The sequence below is a fragment of the Pan paniscus genome, chromosome 18, assembly GCF_029289425.2.
Source record: "Pan paniscus chromosome 18, NHGRI_mPanPan1-v2.0_pri, whole genome shotgun sequence".
Classification (NCBI taxonomy): Eukaryota; Metazoa; Chordata; class Mammalia; order Primates; family Hominidae; genus Pan; species Pan paniscus.
This window is the reverse complement of record NC_073267.2, coordinates 98,718,231-98,735,324: the sequence shown is the minus strand read 5'-3', so window position 1 is coordinate 98,735,324 and position 17,094 is coordinate 98,718,231. Positions and strand designations below refer to the sequence as shown.

The following is a 17,094-nucleotide window of genomic DNA, read 5'->3' as shown; positions in this document are numbered from 1 at the left end:
ATGAATGGGGCCATGCCTGTGAGGCCCTTAGAAGCTCTGCGTTCCTCTACCCTCCACCCTCCGGGAGCTGCTGGGCTCTGAGCCTGGGGGAGCAGGGTCATCCTGGGCTCAAAGAGCAGAGAGCCCTGAGACCCCTGGGAAGAGCAGGCAGACACGCTGCGTCCCGGGGACCCGGCGGGTGGGTGAAGGTCTCCCGCCCACCCTGGCACAGGCCATGAGCTCCGTGTGCGTAGGGTTCTCCCGTGATGCAGGTCTTCGCCCTCCGTCACACGTGTGATAAATGGGCTCTGACTCAGTTTCCTGGCCATTCTGTCTGGAGGCTCTACATGGCCTCGGGCTGGGGCCAGGCGGCTGCCCTCCAGGGCTCTCCTGGCAGACAACTGACATCCAGGGTGTCTTTCCCAAAGCCTCAGGGAGCAGGAACTCGGCAGGCCTGGGGGTTGGCAGCCCTGGGCAGGGTCGGGAGCCCTGGGTGGGGTCAGGATCCTTGGCTGGGGTCAGAAGCCTTGGCTGGGGTCAGGAGCCTTGGGCGGGGTCAGGAGCCTTGGCTGGGGTCAGGAGCCTTGGGCGGGGTCAGGAGCCTTGGCTGGGGTCAGGAGCTTTGGGTGGGGTCAGGAGTCTTGGGTAGGATCAGGAGCCTTGTCTGAGGTCAGGAGCCTTGGGTGGGGTCAGGAGCCTTGGGTGGGTCAGGACCCTTGGGTGGGTCAGGAGCCTTGGCTGGGGTCAGAAGCCTTGGGTGGGGTCAGAAGCCTTGGGTGGGGTCAGGAGCCTTGGCTGGGGTCAGGAGCCTTGGGTGGGGTCAGGAGTCTTGGGTAGGGTCAGGAGCTTTGGCTGAGGTCAGGAGCCTTGGGTGGGGTCAGGAGCCTTGGCTGAGGTCAGGAACCTTGGGTGGGGTCAGGAGCCTTGGCTGAGGTCAGGAGCCTTGGGTAGGGTCAGGAGCGTTGGCTGAGGTCAGGAGCCTTGGCTGGGGTCAGGAGCCTTGGCTGGGGTCAGGAGCCTTGGGCAGGGTCAGGAGCCTTGGGCGGGGTCAGGATCCTTGGCTGGGGTCAGGAGCCTTGGCTGGGGTCAGGAGCCTTGGGTGGGGTCAGGACTCTTGGGTAGGGTCAGGAGTCTTGGGTAGGGTCAGGAGCCTTGGCTGAGGTCAGGAGCCTTAGCTGGGGTCAGGAGCCTTGGGTGGGGTCAGGACCCTTGGGTGGGTCAGGAGACTTGGGCAGGGCTGTCGGGGAAGGGGGCTGTCAGAGTAGATGGGTGGCTGGCCTATCATGGTGGACAGGGTGCCTGTTGTGGTCAGGGGACCTTTCATAGCAGTTGGGGTACCATCGTGGTGGCTGGGGGAGCCCACTGTGGTCAGGGGACTATCTTGGTCAGTGGTGAGATTTGGGGTCTTCAGAGGAGGAGTGGGAGCTCCTGGGCAGTTCTCTGACTGGCAGCTGTAGAGGGGCCATGACCACACCCAGGCATGAAGGACCAGGACTCTAGATGAAAGAGCCTCCTGCTAGGTAGCCACTGTCCTGACATGGTGTCAGCTGTTAGAGGCCACCTGCCCTCAATTGCCCAGGGCAGGAGCACAGCCCACCTGCTCTGTGGGCATCTCTGTCCCTGTCCTCACCAGCCCAACACAGGTGACAAGGCCCATGGCAGCCTCAAAGTCATCTTAAGGGGAGCTATCCCCCTTAAGGGAAACCCAGAGACACATATGATTAAGATTCAGGGGGTGCAGTCACAGCGAAATAAACCCAAATGTTTATTTTCCCAGAAGTAAACTGTGCCTTCAATAGGCAGACATAAGGGTCTCAGGGTGCCGAATACAGCAAAAGGCGCTTTGGCATCCAAGCCACACACAGCCCGGGAGCAGACACCTCACCTCGCCATTGTCCCGGCCACTCCTGCTGGCGCTGTCCCCAGCCGGGAGCCCCCAGGCCCCTACATTCCGATCCTGCCAGATCCTGATCCCCACTGCTCAACCCCAGCCTCCCCACACTCAGGGTCCCAAGAGTGGGCGGCAGCTGTGGGGACCATTTTGAGGGCTCCGCTGGGAGCTGTGGGGACCATTTTGAGGGCTCCGCCGGGAGCTGTGGGAACCGTTTTGAGAGCTCTGCTGGCCTCTGGACACAGTGTCTCCAGGGCAGGGCCAGCTCACCATCTGGGTGGACATGGGGAGCCTGGCTGGCTCTCCCCACGCTCACTCCTTCCTTCGTTCTTCCGTGAACCCTCACCACTGGCTGTGTGCCTGTCAGCCCCGCAGGCCCTGGAAGAAAGGGATGCAAAGGCAGAAATGAGGGTCACTCGGCCTCTCCACCAGGAGCGGGTCTGGCTGAGCATGACAAACCCAGCTGAGGGAGAGAAGCGATGGCCCAGCCGAGGCACGGCACTGCTCTTTCCTCCTCCTCTGTCATTGCTGGGGCCAGCAGGACTGGGGGCCGATCTAACCAGCAGATGGAGACCAGGTTGTGTTTTTTCTCGTGGGTGAGGACGGTCACTCATTAGATCATCTGCTCATTCAGCAGCAAACCCGATGGCGGGACATGCCGTCTCGACACACGCCCTGCGTGGGGGTCCTGGACCTGCCGTCTCGACGCAGGCCCTGCGTGGGGGTCCTGGACATGCCGTCTCGACGCAGGCCCTGCGTGGGGGTCCTGGACATGCCGTCTCGACGCAGGCCCTGCGTGGGGGTCCTGGACATGCCGTCCCCAGCGTGCGGGGGTGGGGGGGAAGGAAGCCTTGAGCTGTGGCTCCAGGGTGTCCACCAAGTATTTGTTGAGGGAGAACACAGAGATCCGTGAACAATTGTGATGGGCTGTCGTGGGGGTACGGGAGGCGTCTCTCCCAGACTCAGGAAGGGTAGATCAGGGAATTCCTGCCTCCCAGCAGGAATGGCCACTCAGCAGGGACCTGAGGCTAAGAGGAGTCTGTGGGCAGAATGTTCTGGGCAGGGGAGCGGTGTGTGCCTGTGAGGCTGGAGCTCAGAGAGGCGGTGGGGGTGAGCAGCACGCACCCCAGGCTCAGGAGCTGAGACTTTATCTCGGTCAGGGAGTGGCAGGGCCGCATTTGTCTTGCTGAAAGCCGTCTCGGTGCCCCGTGGGAGAAGGATTGGAGGGCGGCAGCTCCCTCACCCCATGGCCTGGGCATTTGTCCTGCTGAAAGCCATCTCAGTGCCCCGCAGGAGAAGGATTGGAGGGCTGCAGCTCCCTCACCCTGTGGCCTGGGCATTTGTCTTGCTGAAAGTCGTCTCGGTGCCCCACGGGAGAAGGACTGGAGGGCGGCAGCTCCCTCACCCCGTGGCCTAGCAGAGCCTCACCGGATGTCCTGGCTCCAGCGATGATAGACGGCTTTGTCAGTGCCGGGATGCATGCGGTTTGGAGATTGTCCACCCTGGGGCCTGGCCAGGTATCTGGCTGATAAAAATTAGTCTCTCTGTCTCTGCATAGCAGCGGGCTTGTTCCCATCACTCGGGCTGTCAGCACTCAGGTGCCCAGAGCAGCTTCCGGCTTAGATCTCACAGGCTCCTGGGGCTGCTGGGGCCAGGGAGACCCAAACCCACCTCTGCACAGGGGTCCTGGGCCAAGGGTCTGTGCCAGAATGCTGCAGCTGCAAGTGACAGAAACCCAGCTCGGAGGCGTCAGGGAGACCTGGGACTGTGCTGGCTCAAGCACCAAACTATAGGATGGGCAGGGGCACCGGTTTCAGGCCCCACAGACCCAACCATTAGCACACCCTCGGCAGCTCTGCCCACCTTCTCTTCCCAGCAGCTGTACAGGCCACACTGGGCTTGCCTCCCACGCAGATCAAAGAAGAGGTCCTTCCTCTCTTGTTCCAGTTCAAAAACTCCCAGGGAAGGATTGTGATTGGCCGCGTGTGGTCACCTGCCCTCCTCCTGGACCAATCGCTGGGGCCGTGGCTGCCTGCATGACTGTCCTGCTAGCCCTGTGCCCACCCTGGGGCCGTGGCAGCAGGTCTGTGACCCGAGCTGGAGCTGAGAAGCCACAGACCCGAGGGGACGGAATGGCAGCAACCTGGTCGCCACCCTGATTTTGTACCACAGGTGCAATTTTAAAACTGATTTTTTTAATTTAAAAAAGCAAAGATGAAACAAAAATACTTACAGGAAAATTCAAACATACAGGTAACAGAAAAGAAGGTGAAAATAAAATAAGATGGGGATAATGATACCTCTCGTAGAACTGTATGATAAGGAAATGAGAACATGCAGTCACTCAACAAACAAAGGGAGGGATGGAGACCCGGAAGACAGGTGCCAACACTCGACCCTCTGTGCCGGTGCCAGTCCAGGGGAGGGGTGAACAGACCCGGAAGACAGGTGCCAACACTCTGACCCTCTGTGCCGGTGCCGGTCCAGGGGACGGGTGAACAGACCCGGAAGACAGGTGCCAACACTCTGACCCTCTGTGCCGGTGCCGGTCCAGGGGACGGGTGAACAGACCGATGTGGTTCCTGCCCTGGAGAACAGGGAAACGCATAACAAGCACAGACAGATCCAGATAAAGAGAGGTGAAGAGAGACAGGAGAGGAGGGGAGGGGGCCAGGCATGAGGAAGAGAAGCAGGGAAGCCGTGTGACTTCGAGAGTGGCGGGGGTTATCGTTCCTTCGTTTTCTTTTCTTTTTTTTTCAGACAGAATCTCACTCTGTCACCCACGCTGGAGTGCAGTGGCACCATTTTGGCTCATTGCAACCTCTGCCTCCCGGGTTGAAGTGATTCTCCTGCCTCAGCCTCCCCAATAGCTGGGATTACAGGCACCCACCACCACGCCCAGCTAATTTTTGTGTTTTAGTAGAGACGGGGTTTCGCCATGTCGGCCAGGCGGGTCTTGAACTCCTGACCCTAAGTGGTCCGCCTGCCTCGGCCTCCCAAAGTGCTGGGACTACAGGCGTGAGCTACTGTGTCTGGCCCCTTTTGTTTTCTTCTTGTGGGATTTGCCTACTCATGAAGTTTGTTGAGCGTTATTTTGAGTGCTTGTATTGTTCTTCTCTGCAGCAATGTTTGTGTGCTGGGGCCACTGTCGTTTGTCCCCACACCCACTCCCAGCCCATCTTCTTTCTTTTTTTCTTTTTTTTTTGAGACAGAGTCTCGCTCTGTCACCCGGGCTGGAGTGCAGGTGACTCGATCTCAGCTCACTGTAACCTCCGCCTCCTGGGTTCAAGTGATTCTGCTGCTTCAGCCTCCCGAATAGCTGGGACTACAGGCACACACCATCACACCTGGCTAATTTTTGTATTTTTGGTAGAGATAGGGTTTCGTCATGATGGCCAGGCTGGTTTTGAACTGCTGACCTCAAGTGATCTGCCCTCCTCGGCCTCCCAAAGTGCTGGGATTACACCCGTGAGGCGCCGCGCCCAGCCTCCCAGCCCATCTCTTATCAGGGTCCCCTGTCTCTTTCAGGACATGGAAGTTGCTCGTGCCTACACGGCCAAACCCCTCCAGCTTCTTAAAATTTTTTCAGAGTTTCTCGGCTGCCTTAATTTTAAAGTGGTATTATATAAATGCTCTGCTTTTTTCTCCTAATCCTTTCACTGTTCCAGTTTTTCACATTTTATTCTTTAACCCAAGTGGAGTTTATTTTTCCAAGTGAAGTAAGGAGTATATAATTCATTTTCCCCACATGGGGCAGTTGTCCTGACACCATCTACCGGCGAGTTTGTGCTTCTCCAGGGATTTTAAATACCACCTCAATCCCATCCACACTCCCTTTTACACACGTGCACTGGCTGGTTTTCCTACGGGACACTTCCGATCTCCAACTGTTTGTGCTTGGCCTGGTTCTCGTGTGAAGTTCAACAAAGACAAGAGAGAACTCTGAACTTGTCTTTGGGCCACATTGCAAATGTGTAGGCCAGCCAGCTCTTAGCCCCGTTTTACTGGAAAAACTGAGGTTTGGCAAGCTTCAGTAACTTACCTTCTATTGGATATGGAGAGTGAAGGAAGAAAGAAATGAATACGTGAATGAAGCCACTTCACAATTAGGAAACCTCATTCTGCAAAAGCAGCGATGCCGATGTGAGCCAGGGGAGAAAGCCAAGAGACACTCCTGAGGCAGGGAAGCCTCCTGTCCGGAGCCCGGACTCCCTCTGCTTTAGGGTTCCTCCCTGCCTCTGGGAGGGCCTCCTTGACCTTGTGGGCAACTTGAAGCTGCGTCATCTGGTTCCCACACCAGATGGCCAAGGCTGATGGCCAAGGCAGAACCTGCTTGGGCCAGTGTGGGTCCTTTTCCCAGCTACCCCTGCACAGTCACCCTCTCCCAGTTCCCCAAGAAAGACCAATGTCTCTCTGCCTGGGGCCAGCCTGGTGCCTTGCCCCCAGCTCCCCACTCACCACGAATGTGTCTCTGCTGCAACCTGCTGATTTCTTGTGTTTGCATGAAACAGAATTGAGGGGCGACAGAACCGATTTGTCAGCTGATAGTTATTAAAAATGACTTTGATGACCAATCACCACGTGGCTTGCGGCATCTGACTCTCAGAAGGAGGTCACAGTGAGATGGTTAGGACACAGCTCCCGTTCTGATCGAGTTATTTATGGGACTGAAGATTCTCTGGCTTTCACATTAAACACCCACCACGGGAATGGAATTAATGTCAAATCCTGTCTTTTTCTGGCAGTATTATTCATGCATGAATACACAAACTACTACCAAAAAGTGCCCCTCCCTCCTTTCACGAGATGTCTTCCAACAAAAATTTACTTTGTATCTTTATTTTTATTTTTGAGACAGGGTCTCGTTCCATCACCCAGGCTGGAGTGCAGTAGCGTGATCATAGCTCCCTGCAGCCTCAACCTCTTGGGCTCAAGCAATCCCACTGCCTCAGCCCCCTGAGTAGCTGGGACTACAGGCACGCACCGCCACACCCGGCTAACTTTTTTATTATTTGTAGAGATGAGGTCTTGCTATGTTGCCCAGGCTGGTCTTGAACTCCTGGGCTCAAGCGATCCTACTTCCTTGGCCTCCCAAAGCATTGGGATTACAGGTGTGAGCCACCAAGCCCAGCCTACTTTGTATCCTTATTAGTTCTCAAAATGTGTAATACATTCACATTGTTTGTATCGGTTGTATACTACCAATAATTATAACGATAATCCAGCCCAGGAAATAAATTTTAACATAGGAAAATGTTTAAATCTTGACATTCCCACTATGTACCTAGTTTTGTACGATAGGGGAATCAAAAGACTTTCAAACATGAAAACATATTAGGATAAAAATCAGCTGGGTAGAATGGAAGGAGGCATTAAGGGAGAGAAGGGCCATGTAGAGATTCAGGCGCTGCAGAAGAGTCTGTTTGTATCTGTCTTTTAAACGGCAAATAAAATGTCATTGATATCCTCATTTTTGTCTACTGAATTTTTTAAGTTAATAGATTTTATTCTTTAGCGTGGTTCTGGGTTTACAGGACAACTGGGCGGAAAGCGCCGAGTTCTCATTACTCTTTCCGGCTTGTTCCCTAGTGGGGGGTCCCTACATTGCACCTGGCACTGGTGTGATACATTCGTTACAACCGATGAACCAACACTGACACCTTTTCATTAACTGAAATCCATAGTTTACATTGGGCTTCTCTCTTGGTGTTACATTCTATGTGTCTAGACAAGCATATGACTTGTGTCTACCATTAGACTGTCATACAGAATAGTGTCACTGCCCTAAAAATCCTCTGTGCAGTCTGGGCAACACAGCAAAACCCTGTCTCTATAAAAAATATATAAAATTAGCTGGGGCTGAGATGGGAGGATCAGTTGAGCCTGGGAGGTCAAAGGATGCAGTGAGCTGTGATCACGCTACTGCACTCCAGCCTGGGAGACAGAGTGAGACCCTGTCTAAAAATAAACAAACAAACAAACTCGGCCAGAAGCAGTGGCTCGTGTCTGTAATCCCAGCACTGTGGGAGGCCGAGGTGGGCAGATCATAAGGTCAGGAGTTCGAGACCAGCCTGGCCAACATGGTGAAACCCTGTCTCTACTAAAAATACAAAAATTAGCTGGGCGTGGTGGTGGGCGCCTGTAATCCCAGCTACTCGGGAGGCTGAGGCAGGAGAATTGCTTGAACCCGGGAGGCAGAGGTTGCAGTGAGCCAAGATCATGCCACTGCACTCCAGTCTGGGAGACAAGAGCAAGACTCTGCCTCCAAAAACAAACAAACCTCTCTGCTCTCCCTACTCAACCTTCCCTATTCTATAACCCCCTGAAAACCACTGACCTTTTTACTACTTCCATCATTTTACATTTTCCTGAATGCTATTGAGTTGGAATTAGACAGTATATAGCCTTTTCAGATTGACTTCTTAGCAATATTCACTTTTTTTTTTCTTTTTGAGATGGAGTCTTGCTCTGTTGCCCAGGGTGGAGTGCAGTGGCATGATCTTGGCTCACTGCCACTACAACCTCTGCCTCCTGGGTTCAAGCAATTCTCCTGTCTCAGCCTCCCAAGTAGCTGGGATTACAGGCACTGCCACCACGCCCAGCTAATTTTTGTATTTTTAGTAGAGACGAGGTTTTGCCATGTTGGCCAGGCTGGTCTCGAACTCCTGACCTCAGGTGATCCGCCCCCTTTGGCCTCCCAAAGTGCTGGGATTACAGGTGTGAGCCACCGCACCCGGCCATCAATGTTCACTTTCCATGGCTTGATAGCTCACTACTTTTGTCATGGATAATACTCTATCGTCTACATATGCCACAGTATTTTATCTATTCACCTATTGAAGGCTGTCTCAGTCGCTTCTAAGTTTTGGTAAAAACGAGTGAAACTTCTATCAACATTTATGTGCAGGGTTTTGTGTGGACATTAGTTTTTAACTCATTTGGGTAAATACCAAGAAACGTGAATGCTGGGTCGCGTGGTAAGAGTGTGTAGTTTCATAAGAAACAGTCAAACTGTCTTCCAAAGGGCTGTACCATCTTGCATTCTCGTCGGCAGTGAATGACAGCTCCTGTTGCCTCACATCCTCACCGGCATCTGGGGTTGTCGGTGTGTTGAGTTTTAGTTATTCTAACAGGCATGTCGTGGCCTCTCGTGGCTTTGCTGGCCCACTCCCTGGTGGCAAGGCTGCTGGGCATCGTTTCCTATGCTTATTTGCCAGATCATCTTCTAGATCTCTTCTCTGATGAGGTGTCTATTCAGATCTTTTGCTCATTTTTAATGGGGCTGTTTGTTTTCTTATGGTTTGGTTTTAAGAGTTCTTTGTATATTTTAGATAACAGTTGTTTATCAGATATGTGTTTCCCAAATATTTTCTCCCAGTCTATGGCCTGTCTTTTCATTCTCTTCATAGTGTCTTTTGCAGAGCCGAAGTATGAAATTTTAATGAAATCCAACCTGCCAAATTTTTATTGTATGCATCATGCTTTTGGTGTTATATTTAAAAACTCACTGTTCTAGGTAGGGAGCTGAGTGAAAATGCAGGTGTTTAAGAAGAGTTTATTCAGATATTTTTAATGAACGACAGTGGCTATCAAATTGCTATTCTATCTAGAATCCATTAGCTACCCGCTTATTTTAAAATATCTATACCTAGAGTGTATCAGACTTTCTATTCTTGGCAGCTATCTAAACTTTTGTTGCAGAGTTTTAGTTATAACAGAAAATGTGTGAGAGTCTATAGTGCTCAGAACTATTTTCTGAAGGTCAGCAACGGTGATGGCCTGGCCTCCCGCTGGACCACGCTGGCCTGGCAGGACCCCAGCTCTGCCAAAGACCAGCCGGTGTTCTGAGATTACTCAAGCTTTCTGGGTCCCGGTGTTCTCCTCTGGCAAACAAGGCTGGTGGCAAGACCTACCTCCTAGGGTCACAGAGGGCACATGAGAGGGCCTAGCGCCTGCCCTTTGACCAGGGCCCCACAGACAGCGAGTCTCACCTGGTATCAGAAGAAGGGGCCATGACTGCGGGGAGGTGACAGTGCAGGGACGCCTGTGGCAAGTGTTTATAAACTGCATCTTTATCCAAACCTTGAGCTGGGCACTGTTGGGTGGTTGAGAGGGAAATCAGATGTGGGTGCCGCCCTTTGGGGAGGGGGATCAGGATGGCCAGAAGTGCAGTTGGCAGGACAGAAGGCTGCAGTTGTTTTCCTGAGGGCAGCAGGGTGGGGCCTCAGAGGCACACCCAGCACAGGTCAGCAAACCTGGGGCTGCCCCGCTGTGCGCCGCGGGCCCTAGAGCCAGGCATGGTCTCCCAGGGCTTCCATGGGTGTGTGATCGGGGCACCAGATGCTGATGGGGAGTCAACTTTACTTGGAAACGCTGCCATGCCATGAGGAGGGGAGGTGGTTTCCTTTTTTTTTTTTTTTTTTTTTTTTTGAGATGGAGTCTCGCTCTGTCACCCAGGCTGGAGTGCAGTGGCGTGATCTCGGCTCACTACAAGCTCCGCCTCCCGGGTTCAGGCCATTCTCCTGCCTCAGCCTCCCGAGTAGCTGGGACTACAGGCACCTGCAACCACGCCCGGCTAATTTTTTGTATTTTTAGTAGAGACAGGGTTTCACTGTGTTAGCCAGGACGGTCTCAATCTCCTGACCTCGTGATCCGCCCGCCTTGGCCTCCCAAAGTGCTAGGACTACAGGCGTGAGCCACCGCACCCGGCCGTGGTGGTTTCTTTTAAGTGAATTGAGCTCCTGCCTCTACAGACAGCGACACACTGGGAGCTCCATGGGCGCACCCTCGAGCTCCCTCCTCCACGGCTCTGCCCCCTCCCGAGCCCTGAGTGTGGCCCTCCGAGGTCTTGCTCGCCCGTGGTCTGTCTCCCGCACAGGTGACGCTGGCCTTGTCGGACAGACTGCAGACATCTTTCACATAGGGCTGGGAGTCTCCTCCTTAAATGTCCCCTCGAAATGCCCAGGAGCTGTGACTTGGCCGCATCCAGGGCAAGAAACCAGTTCTTAGAAAAGGCTGCAGGAAGTCCGTGTGGCTGAGAGGCTCAGCCTCTCCACCTGTAAAATGGGCGTTCCGGGAGCATCCGCACAGCACGGGGGGAAATGCAGAGACGGTGCCCAGCTCTGTGCCAGCTACTGCCAGGACCATCTGACCACCCTGTGACCGCTGGGCTAGGTGTCAGGCTGACCCACTCACAGCACTAAAGGAAGCCCTCCTGCCTGCGATATCCCTTTCTTCTCTACCATGCCACCGCGGCTCTCCTGAGTAGGGAGGAGGGGCTGTGGTGGGGCAGGTGCAGCGCCTGGGTTGTGGTGTCTGATGGCTGCAGTGGTATCTTCAGTGCCTTCAGGTCTGTCACTCCTCAAATGGTTGTGAGCACCCTGTGTAAGTCAGAGATGTTGCAACTGGTCACTTAACACCCGAAGCCTGCGGTCCAGAGAACCGAGACCACGGACGTGCCGCTGGTGCTGGGCGAGGGCTTCCGGCCCAGGTCCAGGCCAGCTTCTGCTCCCGGGCCCTGTGGGAAGCCACAGCTGCCGCAGGCATTGTTGAGCTCACAACCCGACTGACTTCAGGGTGGTTCGCTGCTGAATTCTCCCACCTGCCCCCACTCCCACGTTTATGTTGCTTTGTAAAATCTCTGAAACCTGGGGGCGTTTTAGGATTATCACCGGCAGAATGTTTTCCTTTCTTAGTGGCACATAAAATAATGGTGCATCTTAAAATCCACTGTGCCTCAGAGTCCATGAAGCCAGGGAGCCAGGATGGATAAATTTCGAGCATAAAATCGGTAACCTTAGGCAACACACCCAACGCATGGGGACTCACACTGTTCTGTGGGGTGGGCTCAGAACCCCCCCTCCATTCCACAAGGACTGGGCTGAGCCACATGGGCGAGCACCATGTTAAGCACAGTCTGAAAACCAGGAGAATGAAGGTGCTTGGCGTTTGTGTCACAATTTTCACGGAGTCTGGCGGGCTTCAGACAGCACTTCCCACAGCCAGGAGCTGGAGGAACTGGCTGGGCCACACTGCGGTTAGTGACCCAGCTGACCAGACCGCTGCCCAGGGGCTGCAGGAGGACATGGTGCTGTCCTCCCCCTCACGGAGCCCCCGTTCTGGGTTTCTGTCCCCTTCCTCTGCCAGCTCAGGTGGGTAGAGCCAAGTCCATGAGAGGGACGAGGGGTGGGGGGAAAAGGCCCGCGGCACAAAGCTGGAATGGGCCATGTTTCGCACGTTGCTATATTTTTATATTGGGGATTGGGGACCTCGGACCTTCACATGCAAAATTTATGCGAAATGAGGGCAAACCAAGGCCCTGCTGCTCTGAAGGTCTGGCCTCTTGTGTCTCCTAATGGTGACGCCTGGGCCCCCCAGCCGCTTGTGTCTAAAATAAGAGCACGTGTGAGTTGGGGCAGGAAACAGGGAAAAGGCGCCAATTTTACTAAAATGTACTAAGCAGGCAAACGCGCCAGACACGCCACAAAGTACTTTAGGGAAAGGCAAAGCGGGCGGGGGAGGGGGCCTGCCGGCAGAGAAAGTGCGGAGAGGCCAGAGCAGCGGCTCGGGGCGTTTCTGCAGGTGGACATGAAACGCACGATATGCAAATGAATGCAAAGTGTATGCAAATGACCTGGCCCCGGGACCAGCGGGAAGCGAGGGCTTCGCATCGGACCCGCCCGGAAGGCTGAGCGGGGGGAGCGCGACCCCTGCCGGCCACGCACGGAGGTGGCCCCGGGCCGGGCCGGGCCGGGCGCCGCGCTGGGGGCGAGCGTGGGGCGGGGGACGGGGGCGGCGGCCGAAGGAGCGACTTCCCCCCCAACTCCCCACCTCCCCACCCCCCCACACACCCCCCAACTCCCGTTTAGCCTCCCGCGCGGCCGCCAGAAGCCGCGGCTCTAAAGCTGCGAGGCCCGCGGCCGCCGACTGCTGCGAGGTGGGTGTGCGCGGCCTGCGGAGGCGGAGAGGGTGGGCGCAGGCGGGGGCCGCCCCCCAGAGCCGCGCCCCCTACACGGCGCCCGCGCCCCTCAACCTCTTCGCGCGCCCTCGCCTGCGCCTCCCCGCGCCGTCCCCCGCAGGAGGCGGCGCGCCCCTCGCCCCCCTCCCCGCGCCCCTCTCCCCTCTCCCCGCTCCCGCCACTCCGCACAGCCCCGGCCCCCACGGCCAGTTCTTAGGGCGCGCCCCGGTGGCGGAGGCGTTGGGGGCGGCTCTCGGCGGCGGGGAGCCCCTCTCCAGGCCGGCGCCCCGGGGCGGAGCTGAGCGCCATGGGCGCCGGGCGGGAGGCAGGTGGCGCAGCGGCGGCGGCGGGGGGCAGGAGGCGGAGGCGGAGCGCGCGGGGCGGGGGCCGCGGGGCCCCGTGAGACTCTCGGGCGAGCGCGCGGCGTTGGAGCCACAGGCGCGGCGGCTGGACCCGGCGCGGGCCGCGGAGGCCGGAGACCGCCCCGGGCGGGGTGCGCGCTTTGTTCCCGCGCGGGGTGGCCGGAGCCGAGTCCCCGGCATGGCCCAGGCGGCCGCCCCGCGCGCCCCAGCCCCGCCGCGCGCCTGAGCCCGGTGCGGCGCCAGAAGACAGCGCGCAGCCGCCCCTGAGTCGTGGAGGCGGGGACCAAGCTGGAAGGAGCAGCGACTCCCGGACCGAGTCGCGAGTGTGCGCCGTCCGCCGCCCGCCGGATCCCCCGGACCCCCCGACCGTAAGTGCCGTGTCCGCCCCGCGCGCCGCCGCCGCTCTACCCCGACTCCGCCCGCGGCTGCCGTTCCCGGATCTGCACCGCAGCCGCGCCGAGCGCACGGGCCGTTTTCAAAGTTGGTGCCCACGGCAGGGTGGAGCTAGCCGGCCCAGCGCCCACCCATCCGGGCTGAGCGCAGCCCCCCGTGAGCAGAGCCTGACCTGCGGGGGCTGCGGCGAAACTTCGGGGGGAACGACGCGCCCGGGCGCTGGGAGTCTCGCGGGCTCCCCTGGGGCCGCCCGGTTTTCCTAACAAAGGCCCCGCGGCCCGCGTGACGGAGACCCGGGAGTGGGGAGGCCGAGGGCGGCCCTGGGAGAGGCAGAGGTGGCGGCGGCCGGTCTGGGGAGGAGGGTCCAGAGCTCCCTCCTGCTCCTCTCTCTCCTGCCCGGGTCCCCGGCGCTGCCCCGCAGGCTAAAGGTGGTCCGCGCTGGGGGTCCTGGACCCTGCCTGGCGTGCGGTCCCTGGGGTCCTGACAGCCGCGGGCCTCGGCACAGCCGGGTGGCAGCGATGGCGCGCACAGCCTTTGGGAAGCGTCCATCTGTGTTGGGCAGGCCCCGAGCCAGGCTGTGGGAACAGCGGGGAGGGAGGTGTGAGCCTCTGTGGAGGGACAGATGGCTGGAAACGCAGCCCTAGACGGCTGACTTCACTTACGTGGAGCAGAAGGCGGCCAGGCTGGTGGCGGCGACTCAGAGCCGCTGGGCTCCGAACACACTGCGGGGCTGGCGCTCCCCCGCCCCTGCGTCCGCCCGTGTGTGCTGGGGCCGCGGCCGGGCTGTGCCCACCCCTCATTCACCCTGTGGGCTGAGGCTGGCTGACTTCAGGCCCATTCCAGGGCCCAGGAAGAAAAACCTTTCCCTTGAAAAGAGAGCACGTCGCGTGCTCCTGTGGGTGGGGGCTTGTCGGTAGCTGTCAGGCTTGTGGCCCCAGCCAGGGTGCGGCTTCTGTGCGTCCGGCCCGGGTGTGCGTTTCCTCTCCTGGACGAGGAACAGGAGGTTCCCAGGGCAGCCACCTCGGCGGACGGGTCGGCCGGGGATAAGGGGCAGGGGCCGGTTTTTCGGTACCTGGCATTGCTCTTCAAGTTGCTGAGAGGTTGGGGAAACTTCTTGAGGCTGGGACTCCACTGTGTCCCCCAGACCTGAAGGGGCGAGGGCTGGGCCTGAGCGCTTCCGACCCTCACCTGCCCCTGGCATCGCTTTCCCGGCAGGGGAGGAGGCAGGAAGGCCCAGCCCACGGTTCCTGGGCACGTTCGTCCGTGGAGGGCTGGCTCTGTGTGCCTCTGGGGTCGGGCTGTGTCCTTTGCCCCCGCTCCAGTCTGGGCTTTGGGAGTCAGAAACTTCCACAGGGGCCAGACAGGCGGATGCTGTGCAAGCCGGAGCTGCCGGGAGGGTCCTGTTCTGTGCGGCCGACAGCACCGTGCCTGGAAAAGCCATGCTATTTGGGACCGTCCTGCTGGGCAAGTGGCCACTCTTCCACACTGAAAGGGAAACAGAAAGGAAGAAGCGCCCAGAGCAGGAGGAACAGATGTGGCCTCCACCCGAGATTGGGGCTCAGGGAGGGAAGAGAGTATCGCATCAGGATCAGTCTTCCGGCAGGCTCCATCTCTCCTGGGATGTGCTCGGATCCTCTAGTGACAGGGGAGAAGGGAAGTTCACATGAGTGGTTCGTGGTGCTGGGGCCGTGCTTTCGCCACCTGTGAAGCCAGGGCTGGTGAGTGGGAGGGCTTTCCCCAGACATCTCCTTCCAGAATCCTCTGGGGCTACGAAGCCACACGCCAGCCGCCCGAGCCCCCCCGAGCTCTTCCCCTGCCGCCCGCTATCCGCGTAATTCAGTTACCACCTCCAGGAAATCTCTCTGGTTTGGCTCCACGTATTTTCATTTCTGCATGACTGGAAGAAATTAATTTTTCTCCCTACGCGAGGATCTGGAGATGCTGCCGGCAGGCTGGGTCACTAATCCCCAACATCCCAGCCCTCAGGGCTGCACTGGGGAGGGCCGGGCCTCGCCGCTGCCGCCTCTGGGGTGGCAGGGAGGGTGTGAGGTGGGTGAGGCATTTCCCTGCCAGCTTCTGGAACCATCTTGGGGCTCTCCGCTGGCCTCCCCCTTCCCTGCTGCACCGTTAGCAGGTTGACTTTGGGGTTTTCTGATTCATCCTCAGCCTCCCACAGTGCCAGGGTGGAAGGATGGTGCTTGAATTAAGTGGCTCTGAATTTCCTTCCCTGGCAGGGAGGAACCAGAAGCAACTTCAGCGTGCCCCAGTGCCGTGTGTGCCACGCGGGTGTTCAGACCCAGCATGGGGGGAGCAGCAGTGTGCCCCAGTGCTGTGTGTGCCACGCGGGTGTTCAGACCCAGCATGGAGGGACTAGCAGGGCTTTGTTAGTGGTGCCACAGGTGAAGGCGGTGGCATCTCTATGGGGCTGCTCTCCCGGCCCGCACTTGCTGCACTGCCTGCCTGTGGCCTGTGTCTCCTGCTCACAGGGTGGTGGAGCCTTCCTGGGTGGGTCTTAGAGCCTACAACAGCGCTGGGGCTTACACGCACTGTCGCGTCCCTGTAACACCCACGAGGGCCGTGGAGCGTTCCCCGTCTCCGACGCCGGGAGGGGTACAGTCACTCCACAGGTCATGCAGGGAGCCAGTCTGATGGCGGGCTGCAGCGAGTGTCTCCAGGCCCCTGTCCAGCCCCGCCCAGTCCCTGTCCAGCCCTGCCCGGGCGTTCCTTTGCCCGTGCCGTCGGTCCCCATCCCCAGCCTGCCGGGCCACATTCTTAGAGCACCTGAGCACCCCCAAGGGGCTGGGGGATCTGGTGGCTGAGGGCTCGGTCATGACTCGGGGTTGGCACTGTAGGTGCAAAAGCCCTCACCTGGACACAGGCCCTGGGGCCCATCTGGGGTCAGGGCACGGGTGGGAGAACTTGACCTCTGCCCTGCCTGGGTCATGGAGCCCCAAGGCCAGCCTCGTCCCAGCTGCTCTAGTCCTGCACCTCTGGCCAGCCCCACCTCTGCTTCCTGCCCTGCTGTGCAAGGGAGGGAGGTCGTTGTTGCTGAAGACCCTCCAGAAGCCACTGGAACATTGCCCGGCTATTATCACAGACATAGCATCCGCTGTTCATAGAAATCCACATCCAGGCAACCAATGTCACCTCCCAGCCTGGCCCCAGGCCCCTGGGGACGGAAAGGACCCAAACTCTACAATTTGTCAATGCCGGAGGGTGGCTTTGCCACCATTTCACTTACAGGACAAAAAGTGCCTGTCCCCAGTGCTCATTCCCTGGGCAAGTATTGATCGAACACCTACTCCATACCAGGCGGGGGCAGAGTCACATGCAGTGAGAGGCACCCAGGCCCTGCACTGGATCCTCAGGGCAGCCAGCCCTGAGGGCACTGCTGCTGCCCCACTTTCCAGACTGGGAAGCCGAGGCCCACAGAGGTTCCTAGCTCACAGTGCAGGAGCCCGACGCGGGTGGGTACCACGGGGCTCTGCCTGCGACACATCCGGGGTGGTCAG

At 58.1% G+C, this 17,094-nt stretch overlaps 1 protein-coding gene and 1 long non-coding RNA gene across 4 annotated transcripts in view; one reads left to right on the top strand and one right to left on the bottom strand.

Annotated features, from left to right (window-relative positions):
* Window positions 1–1,720: 1,720 nt before the first annotated feature.
* Window positions 1,721–15,718, bottom strand: LOC117976169 (atherin). The gene is made up of 4 exons (XR_008621304.2): window positions 14,006–15,718; window positions 13,032–13,274; window positions 12,701–12,821; window positions 1,721–4,576 (listed from the first exon to the last, which is right to left on the bottom strand). It is a non-coding gene; the product is annotated as an atherin (long non-coding RNA).
* Window positions 12,788–17,094, top strand: part of CBFA2T3 (CBFA2/RUNX1 partner transcriptional co-repressor 3) — a 69,113-nt gene continuing 64,806 nt past the window's right edge. The window contains exon 1 of one of the 3 annotated variants that reach the window (XM_034940916.3): window positions 12,788–12,806. The gene's annotated coding sequence lies outside the window, so the exon portion shown is untranslated. Of the gene's footprint in view, window positions 12,807–13,212; window positions 13,558–17,094 lie in introns of those variants that run through there. The other 2 variants (XM_034940915.3, XM_034940917.3) reach the window with 2 other exon arrangements.